General features: G+C 37.9%; 1 protein-coding gene and 1 non-coding gene across 6 annotated transcripts in view; both read right to left on the bottom strand.

The window, feature by feature from the left end:
* PRORP (protein only RNase P catalytic subunit) overlaps positions 1-13735 on the bottom strand; it is a 158024-nt gene that overhangs the window by 74709 nt on the left and 69580 nt on the right. The gene's annotated exons all lie outside the window — the stretch shown is intronic.
* Positions 10720-10858, bottom strand: LOC119471692. Its single transcript, XR_005200757.1, has one exon. It is a non-coding gene; the product is annotated as a small nucleolar RNA SNORA7 (small nucleolar RNA).

The raw sequence follows: 13735 nt of genomic DNA, 5'->3' as shown, positions 1-13735 counted from the left end.
CAAGTGACTCCTTTTCAAGTCTGAAACATTCATTCATTCAACATTTTTTTTTGTACCTATGACATGCCAACCACCGTGCTGGATGTTGTGGTTTCTAAAACAAAGAACAGCCCCTGCTATCAAGGAGCTGAGATCTTTGCAATGGTGTGACTGGTGCTATGAAAGATTATAATAGGCTTCTTAGAGAGAACAGAGGAGGGGTCAAGCGCCCAGACTGAAGAGGACTTGGTGGCAGGGATGGGATGGAGATTAGGGAAGTCTTCCTGGAGAGGACCCCCAAGTTGAGACCTGAAAGGTGAGAAGAAATTAGCCAAATGAAAAAGCTATATTTTTATCCCTGAGAGGTGTGCAGAAAAAACAAAACTGTATGTATGAAGCCACCAGGCTGATAATACAAACTTGAGTTGTTTGCTAGATTGAATATTTTCTACTTCAAAAACAATTAAATGCCCAATTAACACAAAAACCATTAATAACTTTTCTTTCATGGGGTATAGTGGGTCATGACTTTAATCTCAACATTATGGAAGGCTGAGGTGGGAGGATTTTTGAGCCCAGGAGTTTGAGACCAGCCTGGGCAACATGTCTCTATGTTTAAAACTGTAGGCCGGGTGCAGTGGCTCATGGCTGTAATCCCAGCACTTTGGGAGGCCAAGGTGGGTGGATTGCCTGAGGTCAGGAGTTTGAGACCAATCTGGCCAACATGTGAAGCCCTGTCTTTACTAAAAAAAAATACAAAAAAATTACCCAGGCATAGTGGCGTGTGCCTTGTAATCCCAGCTACATGGGAGGCTAAGGCAGGGGAATTTCTTGAACCAGGGAGGTGGAGGTTGCAGTGAGCCGAGATGGTGCCACTATACTCCAGCCTGTGTGACAGAGCAAGATTCCGTTTCAAAAAAAAAAAAAACTGTAATATTTTTTTAAGAAATAGAGCAGATGTGACAAACCCTATATAGAGAGAAAATAATAGTATCATTAAGCTCAGGTTCTGGAATAGAAAATCTGGGTTTGAATCCCAACTCTGATATTTACTAGCTTTGAATTTATCATGGGTGAGTATCTTGACTTCTCTAATTTTCAGTTTTTATATCTGTAAAATAAAAATAATACATTAGACTATTGAGAGGATTAAATGAGATGTGTATAAAGTACTCAGAACAGTTGCTGGTACACGTGAAATTCTTAATAAATGTCAGTTAAAAAAAGCAAAAGATGTTGGGGCTATTACAAATAAGTTAACTGGAAATACCATAAAGGCTTAATATTTCTGAACAATTGGACAGAAAGACTAGTCTGAACTACAAGAAAATCTAAGAAATGTTACTTGCAGTTCTTGTACATAGAGTTACTGGTACAATGAACATGTTGCTGATATGTCTTCTCCTATGGATATTTATCTTTTTTTCTTATTTCCCCCAAGAGATTATAAAACTCTTAAGGATAAAGGCTATGCTTCATTTACCTTTGTACTTCTGAAACACCAAGTGTAGGGCCTTAAAACAAGGAGGCCCTCAAAAAATACTTGGTGAATAAAATGATTTCAGATCAATGTAGTTGTGGTCACTGCAGACAGGCTAAATAAATTTGGTAACTTTGCAGCACAGCAATATCTTTACAAATGTATATTAAAATAATAAAGTAACTAGAATGTGATTCATTAAAGAAATTGAACAGTATTCTTAGGTGGTAACTTTGTAACTAGGGAGGCAGGAGTCTTGACATACATCCTCAATTTGAGCACATAAAACTAAATGTTAGGTCTTGTGGTCTCATTGACCTATTTTCTTTCTCAAGCAGAAAAAAAAATTTTTTTTCTCATTTTTTCTCAAAGCTTTTCCCAACACTACTTTCCAGTAACATGGCCATGTGATAATGAGTATCACCTCTGACAAAGGTTTAAAGTGGAAGAAAAAAAAAATTGAAGGAGAAAGGTAAATAAGCAGAGTATTACCTAAAAAGACAAACTGTTCCTCCGCAGGAAGTTTTTGTGGTTGCCAGATTAAAGGAGATAACAGATGCCATTTGTGAAATACAAAGCTCAAGATAACTATATAATATGTACATATTAGTGGTTCAGAATTTAATGAACCAATTCAATAAACACCTTTAGGATGTTCTTGCTTTATCTTCAAAGGAGAATTTTTTGTTGTTATTGCTCAATGCAATAATAAAATGATTGGTTCTATCCTTAGACTAAAATCTGGACTTTTAATTTAATTTTTATTTTTTTGAGACAGAGTTGTGCAGTCTGGAGTGCAGTAGCATGATCGTGGCTCACTGCAGCCTCCACTTCCTGGGGTCAAGTGATCCTCCCACCTCAGCCTCCCAAGTAGCTGGGAATACAGAAGCCGACCACCACATCAGGCTAATTTTTGTATTTTTTGTAGAGATGGGGTTTTGCCATGTTGCCCAGGCTGATCTTGAACTCTTCAAATGCTAAAGTGATCACTGCAATTAAATAAAAATAATTGGGCAGAAGTGCCAATTTAATTAGTACAGCTAAACTAGTGAAAAACAGGCACAGCTAAACAAAATTAATGTAAAATAATCAAAACTTTTGAGTGCATCAAGTATGGAAAAAAGTTCTCAAGTTCTAAAGTATTTCAAATCACAGAAAGGGTAAGTTCTTTTCTTTGCATTTCTAGTAACTCTAAAAATAAACCTTTATATATTTTCTAGCTTTAAAAAAACTTTATTATTAAAAAAATTAACACTATACAAATATATAATATCAAAAACCAACATTTTATTTAAACTTCCCCTTTGGAGGTAGCTAGTGCTATCAATTGAGTTTTAACAACTGCTTTTCAGGCCAAGTGCCCTAGCTCATGTCTATAATCCCAGCACTTTGGCAGGCTAAGGTGAGGAGATCTCTTAAGGCCAGGAATTCAAGACCAGCCTGGGCAACATGGCAAGACTTCAGCTCTGCAAAAAAAAAAAATTTTTTTTTAATTAGCCAGGTATTGTGCCACATACCTGTTGTCCTACCTACTCAGGAGGCTGAGGCAGGAGGACTGATTGAGTCCAGGAGTTCAAGGCTGAAGTGAGCTATAATCCTGCCACTATACTCCAGGCTAGGTGACAGAAAGAAACCCTGTCTCTAAAAAATAAAATAAAATAAAAACACAAAAAACCACCTTTCGATCACATGAGACAATAGGAGAGCTGCTCTAAATAAGTTTATACTTATTGCTTACATTTCTCCTTTTATCTGTGCCCTTCCTACTCCACTACTAAGGAAGAACAAAAACAAAAATAAAAAATACACGCTAATCCTCCAAACAGACAACCCACAAATAAGATTAACTCCTGAAAAAAAAAATCATAAGGTGACTGAGCAAAATTGTGACACTAGGTAGTAGTAACACATTTCCTTTCATTGCCCTCAATAATAACAAACAGGAACAGCATTTTTCTTTCAAAGACAACTGGAAGAGCCTACCTAATTATCATGTTTTTAGCTTTTAAAAAATAATTTTGTGGCTGGGCACAGTGACTCACGCCTGTAATCCCAGCACTTTGGGAGGTCCAGGTGGGCAGATCACCTGAAGTCAGGACTTTGAGGCCCATCTGGCCAACATGGTGAAACCCCATCTCTACTAAAAATACAAAAATTAGCCAGACCTGGTGGTGCACACCTGTAATCCCAGCTACTCAGGACGCTGAAGCATGAGAATTACTTAAACCTGGGAGGCGGAGGTTGCAGTGAGCCAAGATCGTGCCACTGCACTTTAGCCTGGGCCATAGAGCGAGAGACTCAGTCTCAAAGTAAGTAAATAAATAAATAATAAATAAAATTTTGTATACAATGAGGCATTTTGAAGTGCCAGAGAGTAAGGACGTAATAAAACAAACAAAAAACACCTACAGGAACAAAAAGCTGGCAATGGCTAAAAGTAGAACACACTGTGAGCAACAAAATAAAGCAGTATTAGAGTATAACCCAAAGTATTAAAAATAAATATCCATGAGTCCATACTACCATAAATAAATAAGTAAATAAGGTAGAAAAATTTCCTGTGTAGAATTCCAAATAATTTATGTAAATACTCTACCCTCAAGGAAGTGAAACATAACTCCCCCCATCAGCTCTTTAACTGAGGGCTGCAATATTGTACCCTTCTGAAGGGTACAATACAGCAAGGGGAAAAAAAGAGTAACTTTGCAGTTGAGAAAGCTGACAAAACTTCCTTAGCCAGGTGATCAAGGTTAACATCAACAGTGATAAGTCATGCTGATATAGTACTATCTACTTTTGGTATGATATGACAAGAATGGCATTTTACCTCTGTGGTCTTCCTACCCCAAACCCACAACTGCAGTCTAATTAAGAAAAACACAACATAAAAATCCCAACTGAGGGAACATTCTACAAAATATTTGGCCATTATTCTCAAAATTGTCAATTTCTTCATCAAAACTGAAGAAAAGTCTGAGTGACTGTCATAGGAACGAGATGCCTAAAGAAACAAAATGACTAAATGTAATACGGTATCCTGGATGGGATTCCAGAAGAGAACAAAGACAATAAGTAAATCTAAATAAACTATGGATTTAGTTAATAATAATACATCAATATTGGTTCACTAATTTTGACAAATGTACCATACTACTATGTTAGTGATAGAAAAACTGGGTGTGGTGTATATGAGAACCCTACTATCTTTGAAACTTCTCTATAAATCTAAAATTATCCTAAAATAAAAGCCTTCTTGTAAAAAAAACTTTAAAATCTACTATATATATATAACTTATATATATAATTTTCTCACATGGAATGAGAAATATCATGAAAGCCAGTTCTTCCTGAAGAATTATCTTATTAATTAAAATAATGTAACACTAAGCTGAGTGCGCTGGCTCACGTCTGTAATCCTAGCACTTTGGGAGGCCAAGGTGGGTGGATTGTCTGAGCTCAGGAGTTCGAGATCAGCCTGGGCAACAGTAAAACCCCATCTCTGCTAAAATGCAAAAAATTAGCCAGGCGTGGCGGCACACACCTGTAGTCCCAGCTACTCGGGAGGCTGAGGCAGGAGAATTGCTTGAACTCCAGAGGAGAAGGTTGCAGTGAGCAGATATCACGCCACTGCACTTCAGCCTGGGCAACAGGGCAAGATTCCATCTATTAAAAAAAAAAATATATATATATATATATATATATGTACGTGTGTGTGTGTATAAATATATAAAAAACACTAATTTTAAAATATTGTTTAAATGAGCTATAAGAAATGAAAATGCTAAAACAAAATACTGGAGAGTAATTAAGAATTTTGCATACTTAATACTTTCACAACCAAGAAATTGTCATGGCTTTTGGGATTTTCACCTTCAAGTTCCTCTGCTAAAATATTAATACTGTTAAAATACTGTGTTTTTATCTTGCATGATTATTTTGGGCCATTTGAAGAGGAACTGCTGTTTCCATTTTTCCTCCAAGCTTAAACCCAATAAGATTACCTGTTATCTCTTTCCTCAACAGATAAGAAAATTTTCAAGAGATTTTCCTGACAAAACAGAGGTTTTCCTGACATAACACAGGTTTTCATATCATAACATGGAGAGACCTATTATAATTGGAAAGTTTCCATTTAAATTAATTCTATAACTTTACATGTATAAGCAGTTTCTAGGTATTTATGGTCTAGGTAAGATTGATAAAACTAAATAATGTCAGGTTGACTTTGCAAGCTTCCTTTCTCACATTAAATTAATAGTACAGTCTCAGTCTGTTCCTACAAAACACCTGAGAGTAGGTGATTTATAAAGAACAGAAATTTGTTTCCTCACAGTTCTGGGGGCTGGGAATTCTAAGATCAAAGTGCCAGCAGGTTCTCCATCTGGTGAAGGCCTTGGGTCTCTGCTTCCAAGGTGGCACCTTGAACACTGTGTCCTCACACAGTGAGGGAAAAGGAACAGAAGGAAAAAAGGACTGAACTCACTCCCTCAAGCCTTTTTATAAAGGTGCTAATCCCATCCAAGAGGGCAGAGCCTTCATGACCTAATCACCTCCTAAAGACCTCACTTCTTAATACTGCTACACTGAGAATTAGGTTTCAACATGAATGTGGAGTGGACACATTCAAACTATAGCAAGTACTCACTATAAATTTTTTTTTTTGAGACGTAGTCTCTCTCTGTTGCCAGGCTGGAGTCCAGTGGCGCAATCTCGGCTCACTGCAACCTCTACCTTACAGGTTCAAGCAATTCTCCTGCCTCAGCTTTCCAAGTAATTGGGACTATAGGCGCGTGCCACCATGCCCAGCTAATTTTTGTATTTTTTTCTTAGATGGAGTTTCGTTTCTGTTGCTCATGCTGGAGTGCAACGGCATGATCTTAGCTCACTGCAGCCTCCGCCTCTCAGGTTCAAGCAATTCTCCTGCCTCAGCCTCCGGAGTAGCTGGGATTACAGGCACCTGCCACCATGCCCAGCTAATTTTGTGTATTTTTAGTAGAGACAGGGTTCCACCATGTTGGTCAGCCTGGTCTCGACCTCCTGACTTCAGGTGATCCACCTGCCTTGGCCTCCCAAAGTGTTGGGATTACAGTCATGAGCCACGGCGCCTAGCCTAAATTTTGTATTTTTAGTAGAGAAGGGTTTCACATGTTGGCCAGGATGGTCTCGATCTCTTGACGTTGTGATCCACCCACCTCGGCGTCCCAAAGTGCTGGGATTACAGGAGTGAGCTACGGTGCCCAGCCTTTACTATAATTATCTAATAGACATCAAAGGCAATTCTGATACTAGAACTCACATAAGTACCTCTTCAGAGTGCTTACTACACAGCAGTAATATTAGGGACATACACTTCTTTTTGTAGCCAAACTTTTTAAAAAACTGCAATGAAATTATAATTATAAAATTTTAAAACAAGGTCTAGCACTGCTGTGGATTACTATGGATTTGAATGAAAAATCAGCTTAAAAATGTATTTTCCAAAAGGGTCATAGGGCAGGAGTCCACCTATTTAGTCTTCTGACCAACTTCATAGCATTAGTTATTGATGAGTTATTGAGGCCTGTTCAGTACTTTCAGAAACCTCTCTCAAGCTCACCCACTGTTCTCCTGACTCCTTTACTGCTGATGCTTACACAATCCATTCACCTGCTCGTAACAAGAACGTGTGAATAGTACTCAGAGTGCCCACATGGCCCTGCCCTGTGAGGGTCCACAGGAAAAATCCCTTTGGTTTCAATATTAGGTATAATGGTACATTCTCTGAACAATTCACTTCTATTTAATCTTATGAATTATGTGAATCCTATAAATTAATGAGTCTTATAGTGGAAACAGCTCCTTTGGAAGATATATCAGAATTGGGTGTTCCTTCAAACTTCTCCATCCTCCAAAGTTCTGATCTCTGTCTTCTGTCCCTGCTCTCAACCTACCTCCTTTGAGAATCTCTTTAGGAAGGAGAAATGTTTATGATGAGAGTGTGAGGTACTTATAAATGATGTGCAAGCAGATAAAAGCACGAGCCCCTGCTCTTAAGTGATCATGTTATCATCTTCAGGTTTGTTGACAGAATTTAGAGCCAAATTAATAGAGCACTTTACCATATGCCTTTTGTGCACCAACCTTAAACCTTCTATTTCTCTAAGCTTATTTTCCCTTTGTATCCTTTTTAAATTAACTTTGTTTTAAATTTATTTTATTTTTTGTATCGCATACATTATTACAACCATCTTATATCTTTCATAAGACAAAATGGGGTAGAAATAATCTATCAATAAGGAGTATCCACTTGAGGTGGCAGAGTGAATACTCTAAGAAACCATGTACCCTTCCTAATACTATGAAGAAAAAAAGCCGTGTCTAAATCACTGCAAAAAAAAAAAAAAATTGTAAGATCTGAACTGATCTTAATCAACTGATCTTAATTGTATTTATCCGAGAGAAAAACCAACCCTTATATTCGTGAAAATTGTGAAATAGAAACAACTTTAAAAGGAAAAAACGCTGCTTTAAAAAAAGCATTACCAGAAAATTATGATTAATAAAATGTTACCACTGTAATAATTAGGAAAGAATAATTTATATAGCTTAAAAAAAGTTTAAGTAAATTTATTACTCATTCTGCAATTGCTGTTTACCTTACTGACAACAAGTATTTAAACATTTTTTTTGTTAAAATGGATATTACATTTTCATAGGCAGCCTCTTCCTACCCCATTCCCAAAGAGGGTGTTTTAAAATACTGTCATGGAAGCAAGATATACACAATAATGACTCACAGAGACAATCTTACCACACCCGAAATGATTATCACACAAACATTATCAATGACACATCAGTGATGGGAAATCAACTTACCATTAGGATTTCGCCAGAGAAAAACAGACACAGGAGCTTGGCAACACAGTGTTTTTAACGCTGTTCTAAGACACTGGGTCACTTGACTACTGCAATAATTGGGGAAATCTTGTTTCAAACACTAGGCAGAATGCTTCTTTCTGGGACATTTGAAAAGTAAGGACTATGAAGCCAAATCAGTATAGAAATTTTGCCTGGCTTCACTCTTCTTGCTACTTATGCCTTGGATCCCTTCACTAAAAACCCACTTCACAGTTGATCATTAACTTCATTAGCAGTTGGTAAGAATAATTCTGAGTGATGCAGACTATCCCAGCAGTCACATGACAAACATAACTCTTACACATGTCAAGGCAGGAGTGGGGAAAGTATACATGACAAAAGAAAGTAGTCAGCCTCGCACTGTTTGACCTAGGGCAGTGTGACTTCCCTGAGTTGCCATGTCATGAAAAATGAATAGTAAGAAAAAACCAAGAACCATTCTTTTGTGGGTTTTTTTTTGTGTGTGTGAATTCTGGATTGGCATCCACTAATGTACATTTATTTCCTCAAGTCACTTATATCAGCCTTGACTACCCAGATCTAACTCTTTAAAACTAAGGAGTCATGATTAGATTTACTTTCCCCTTTGTGATAGAAATATTTATGTTTTGAGACAGGGTCTCAACTCTGTTACCCAGGATGGAGTGCATCAGTGCGATCATGGCTCACTGCAGCCTAGATCTCCAGGGCTCAAGTGATCTTCCCCCCACCTCAGCCTCCTGAGTTGATAGGACTACAGGTGTGTGCTATCACACCTGGCTTTTTTAATTTTTATTTTTTTGAGACAGAATTTCGCTCTTGTCGCTCAGGCTGGAGTGCAGTGACGCAATCTCAGCTCACTGTAACCTCCACCTCCCTGGTTCAAGTGGTTCTCCTGCCTCAGCCTTCTGAGTAGCTGGGATTACAGGTGCGCGCCACTACACCCAGCTAATTTTTTGTATTTTTAGTAGAGATCGGGTTTCTCCATGTTGGGCAGGCTGGTCTCAAACTTCTGCCCCCAGGTGATCCACCCTCCTTGGCCTCCCAAAGTGCTGGGATTACAGATGTGGCTTATTTAAAAAATTTTATTTTTTGTAGAGATGGCGGGGGTGGGGGCATGGGGGTGTCTCAATATGTTGCCCAGGCTGGTCTCTAACCCCTGGGCTCAAGTGCTCCTCCCACCTCACCCTCCCGAAGTGTTGAGATTGCAGGAATGAGCCACCACACCTGGCCTGAAATAGTATTTAAATGTTGCTACCTGATTAGTTGTTTTAAGATTCACAACCCAAGTTTATCATTTATATTTATTTATTTATGTTTAGATCTTCTTCCATGAATCCACACTAACAGTGACTTGTTTGGGTGATATTTCAGATTCCCTAGGGAGAAACTTACAATTACAATGCTTTGATATTACATATAATAACTTTTAAGTCTGAGGTTTTTCCAAATTTATATATTTATATATTCTCCTTGGGCTAATTAGCATATGTTTTTAAAAGTCATACTCTAGGTAATTTAAACTATTATAATACTAAAGTAACTGCTTGAAAACATAACTATTGGTTATGAAAACATGAAAATGAAAGAAGTATATCACTCTTAGAACTAAGTTCCAGTTTCCTAAGTTTCACATATATAGTTAAAAAAACAGATTTCCACCCTAAGAATCATTAAAAGACCTATGTGACTTCTAAAATTGCCTGTTTTTGAGTTTCTCAAACTCAAGTTTGAGAATTTATATTCTACAGAATAGCAGAAACATTAGTGTTTAAGTTTATCTATTAGATTTATTTTCATTTATCTTTAAAATATGTGTGAATTTTAAAAAAACTGTAATAAGTACTTATCAAAATACATAACTGTATAAAGGAAAAAGTAACTGGTCAGTAGATAATTTCTACTTCCAGGCTTTTTTTCCATGAATACACATAAACACATGCACAGCAATTTTTTTTTTGATGGGATCATCCAATATATTTTGTTTTCAACTTGTCTTTTTTATGTATCACGAGTATCTTTCTATGTCAGTAAACTTACCCCCAGTATTCAACTGGCTTCTGTATAATTTCCAATTTTTTGCTATTAAAGAGATATAACAAAAATTATGTAGCTTTATGTACCCGTGCAAATATTTCTGCAGAACGGATTTCTGAAAGTGGAACTGATGCATTATTGTATACTTTGAATAGATACAGTACCAAACTGACTCCATGAAGCTGAACTAACTACATTCCCACTATGGTATAAGAGACTGTGCCTTGTTAATGTTTTCTAATATCTATAATAATATTTTATATAATAAAACACTGCATATGCTAATATTACGTTTATCTGAACACTGTTCAAATGTTTCATATAAATGAATTTTTTTTTTTTTTTAATACTGTTACAGAGTGTCTTCCAATCGCCAGCTATGGGGCAAGTTGGGAATGGAATGGGTGCCTCTGCCAGGCTTGCTTTCCCTCCCTTTCCAAAGTTGGCAGAATACTAGGCACTCTCCAGACACAATCCCAGGAGGTATATAAATGAATTTCAAGATAAACAATAAAACTTAAAATCATGTGTAAAAAAAACTTTCTAAAAAGCATTATGATTTTCCTGCCTTCTTAATTATGCAGAATAGTTACAATTTAGGATTTTCTTTACAATTATAAATTTTCAAAAAAGAAATCACAATTTGCCTATCTTCTGAAAAAGAATGTACTAGGCATAGTTTATTATTTTCTTTATGGGCCAGGCACGGTGGCTCACACCTGTAATCCCAGCACTTTGAGAGGCCGAGGCGGGCAGATCACGAGGTCAAGAGATCGAGGCCATCCTGGTCAACAAGGTGAAACCCCGTCTCTACTAAAAATACAAAAATTAGCTGGGTGTGGTGGTACGTGCCTATAATCCCAGCTACTCGGGAGGCTGAGGCAGGAGAATTGCTTGAACCTGGGGGACAGAGGTCACACTGAGCTGAGATCGCACCATTATACTCCAGTCTGGCAACAGAGCAAGGCTCTGTTTCAAAAAAAAGTTTTTCAGCCGGGCGCGGTGGCTCAAGCCTGTAATCCCAGCACTTTGGGAGGCCGAGGCGGGTGGATCACGACGTCAAGAGATCGAGACCATCCTGGTCAACGTGGTGAAACCCTGTCTCTACTAAAAATACAAAAAATCAGCTGGGCATGGTGGCGCGTGCCTGTAATCCCAGCTACTCAGGAGGCTGAGGCAGGAGAATTGCCTGAACCCAGGAGGCGGAGGTTGCGGTGAGCCGAGATCACGCCATTGCACTCCAGCCTGGGTAACAACAGCGAAACTCTGTCTCAAAAAAAAAAAATTTTTTTTTTCTTTATGATTTTGAAGATTATATATTGGATGCTACTTTCTTTAATACAGTAATGGATGATGAGGCTACTGAGCTGTTTGCTGGAAGGCTGAGCTAGATCCAGAAGGTTGTACTTTTCCCATCAACCTGTCATCTACATTAGGTATTTTTCCTAATGCTATCCCTCCCTCCCCTAACCCCCATCCCCTGACACGCCCCAATGTGTGATGTTCTCCTCCCTGTGTCCATGTGTTCTCATTGTTCAACTCCCACTTACGAGTGAGAACATGCAGTGTTTGGTTTTCTGTTCCTGTGTTAGTTTGCCGAGAATGATGATTTCCAGCTTCATCCATGTTCCTGCAAAGGACATGAACTCATCCTTTTTTATGGCTGCACAGTATTCCATGGTATGTATGTGCCACATTTTCTTTATCCAGTCTATCATTGATGAACATTTGGGTTGCACTCCTATATACCAATAATAGACAAACAGCCAAATCATGAGTGAACTCCCGTTCACAACTGCTACAAAGAGAATAAAATACCTAGGAATACAACTTGGAAGGGATGTGAAAGACTTTTTGACTTCTTATGGCAGCATTTCTCTTTCAACTAGGCAGCATTTCTCTTACACTAGGCAGCAGCCTCTCTCTTCTGCCTAGTCTAAGCATGCCTGCCTCTAGGAGTAATCCCATCCTTCCACTTTCGTCCCATGCATACAATCTCTAATATGCTGCTTCTCATATATATATTTGAAAAAGAAAAGAAAAAAATTACGCAAACATATTCTCAGAGCAGACATGAGGATAGTATGTTCTTCAAAGAAGGACACCGAAGTGTGAATAGGACACCCAAGTTTTAGGACATACAGAACAAGACATTCTACCTCTAAAGCCAGACATTAAAAGAGAGAAAAAATTATATAGAAAAGGATATTTAAAAGTTAAGGAGATATGATAAAAATTCTACTTCAATATTTAATCTAATATTTCCTGTTGTAAACATGATAAGGTATTTCTAAGTTTCCTTCCCATTTGAACATTATTGAAACATAATTTCAAGCATGGGTAGTGAGAAACTCAATAACATTTCTACAGTTTGGGCAAAAAAAAACCCAATGCCTGGGATTATATACACACAAAAATACTGAGTATAGTTTATTGTATCTTAGGTGCTTTACGGTATTGAAACTTTTACAAGAGGTTATGTAAATCAACAGAAATAAATAAAATAACTTGAGTGGCAGAAAAAATAAGAACTCACTGCCAAGTAAACGCTTTGCCAAATGACCTTTAATGACTAACACTCTTGCCTCCATTTTTCTCTCACTGTAGTAAAATCAACTAAGAGATGGCAATCAAAACAAATTCTACAGTGTTTCCACCAAACCACTTTCTATTCAATGCCCCAAGCATGCTCTAAGAATGAAAGCATTCAGTGCTGGTGTCAGCCATAATTCTTTTAAATTACATTATAAATTTTCATTCTGCTGAAGCCATTTTAACCAATTCTCAGTTATCCACAGAAATAGGGAGCAGAATTTTGAACAGCTAGCATGATTTACTAAAATGATGTGCTTTTCTCCCCTATACATCCTCTATTAGAAGAGCTTATGGACACTGAAAATCCAAAATGCAAGCTGCAAAAGGAACAAAGAACAAAAACATTAGAACTGAATCATGGGTAGGTATGTGGGGGAAGAGAAAATGAGAGAGAAAATGCAGCATTAGAAGCTTTTCACTTTATATGCTTTTCTTTTTTATCTCTCCACTCTGTCACTCAGGCTGGAGTGCAGTGACACGATTTTGGCTGACTGCAACCTCCATCTTCTGGGTTCGAGCAATTCTCCTGCCTCAGTCTCCCCAGTAGCTGGGATTACAGGCAGGCGCCACCACACCCAGCTGATTTTTGTATTGTTAGTAGAGACAGGGTTTTGCCATGTTGGTCAGGCTGGTCTTGAACTCCTGACCTCAGGTGATCTGCCCATCTTGGCCTCCCAAAGTGCCGAGATTACAGTACAGGTGTGAGCCACTGCGCCTGGCCCCTCCTTTTGTTTTCTTAATGAAAAGTTATTATACAATGTTGTCCCT

This window comes from Cebus imitator, unplaced genomic scaffold (assembly GCF_001604975.1).
Source record: "Cebus imitator isolate Cc_AM_T3 unplaced genomic scaffold, Cebus_imitator-1.0 Scaffold69, whole genome shotgun sequence".
Taxonomy (NCBI): Eukaryota; Metazoa; Chordata; class Mammalia; order Primates; family Cebidae; genus Cebus; species Cebus imitator.
This window is presented reverse-complemented; position numbering and strand designations above follow the sequence as displayed.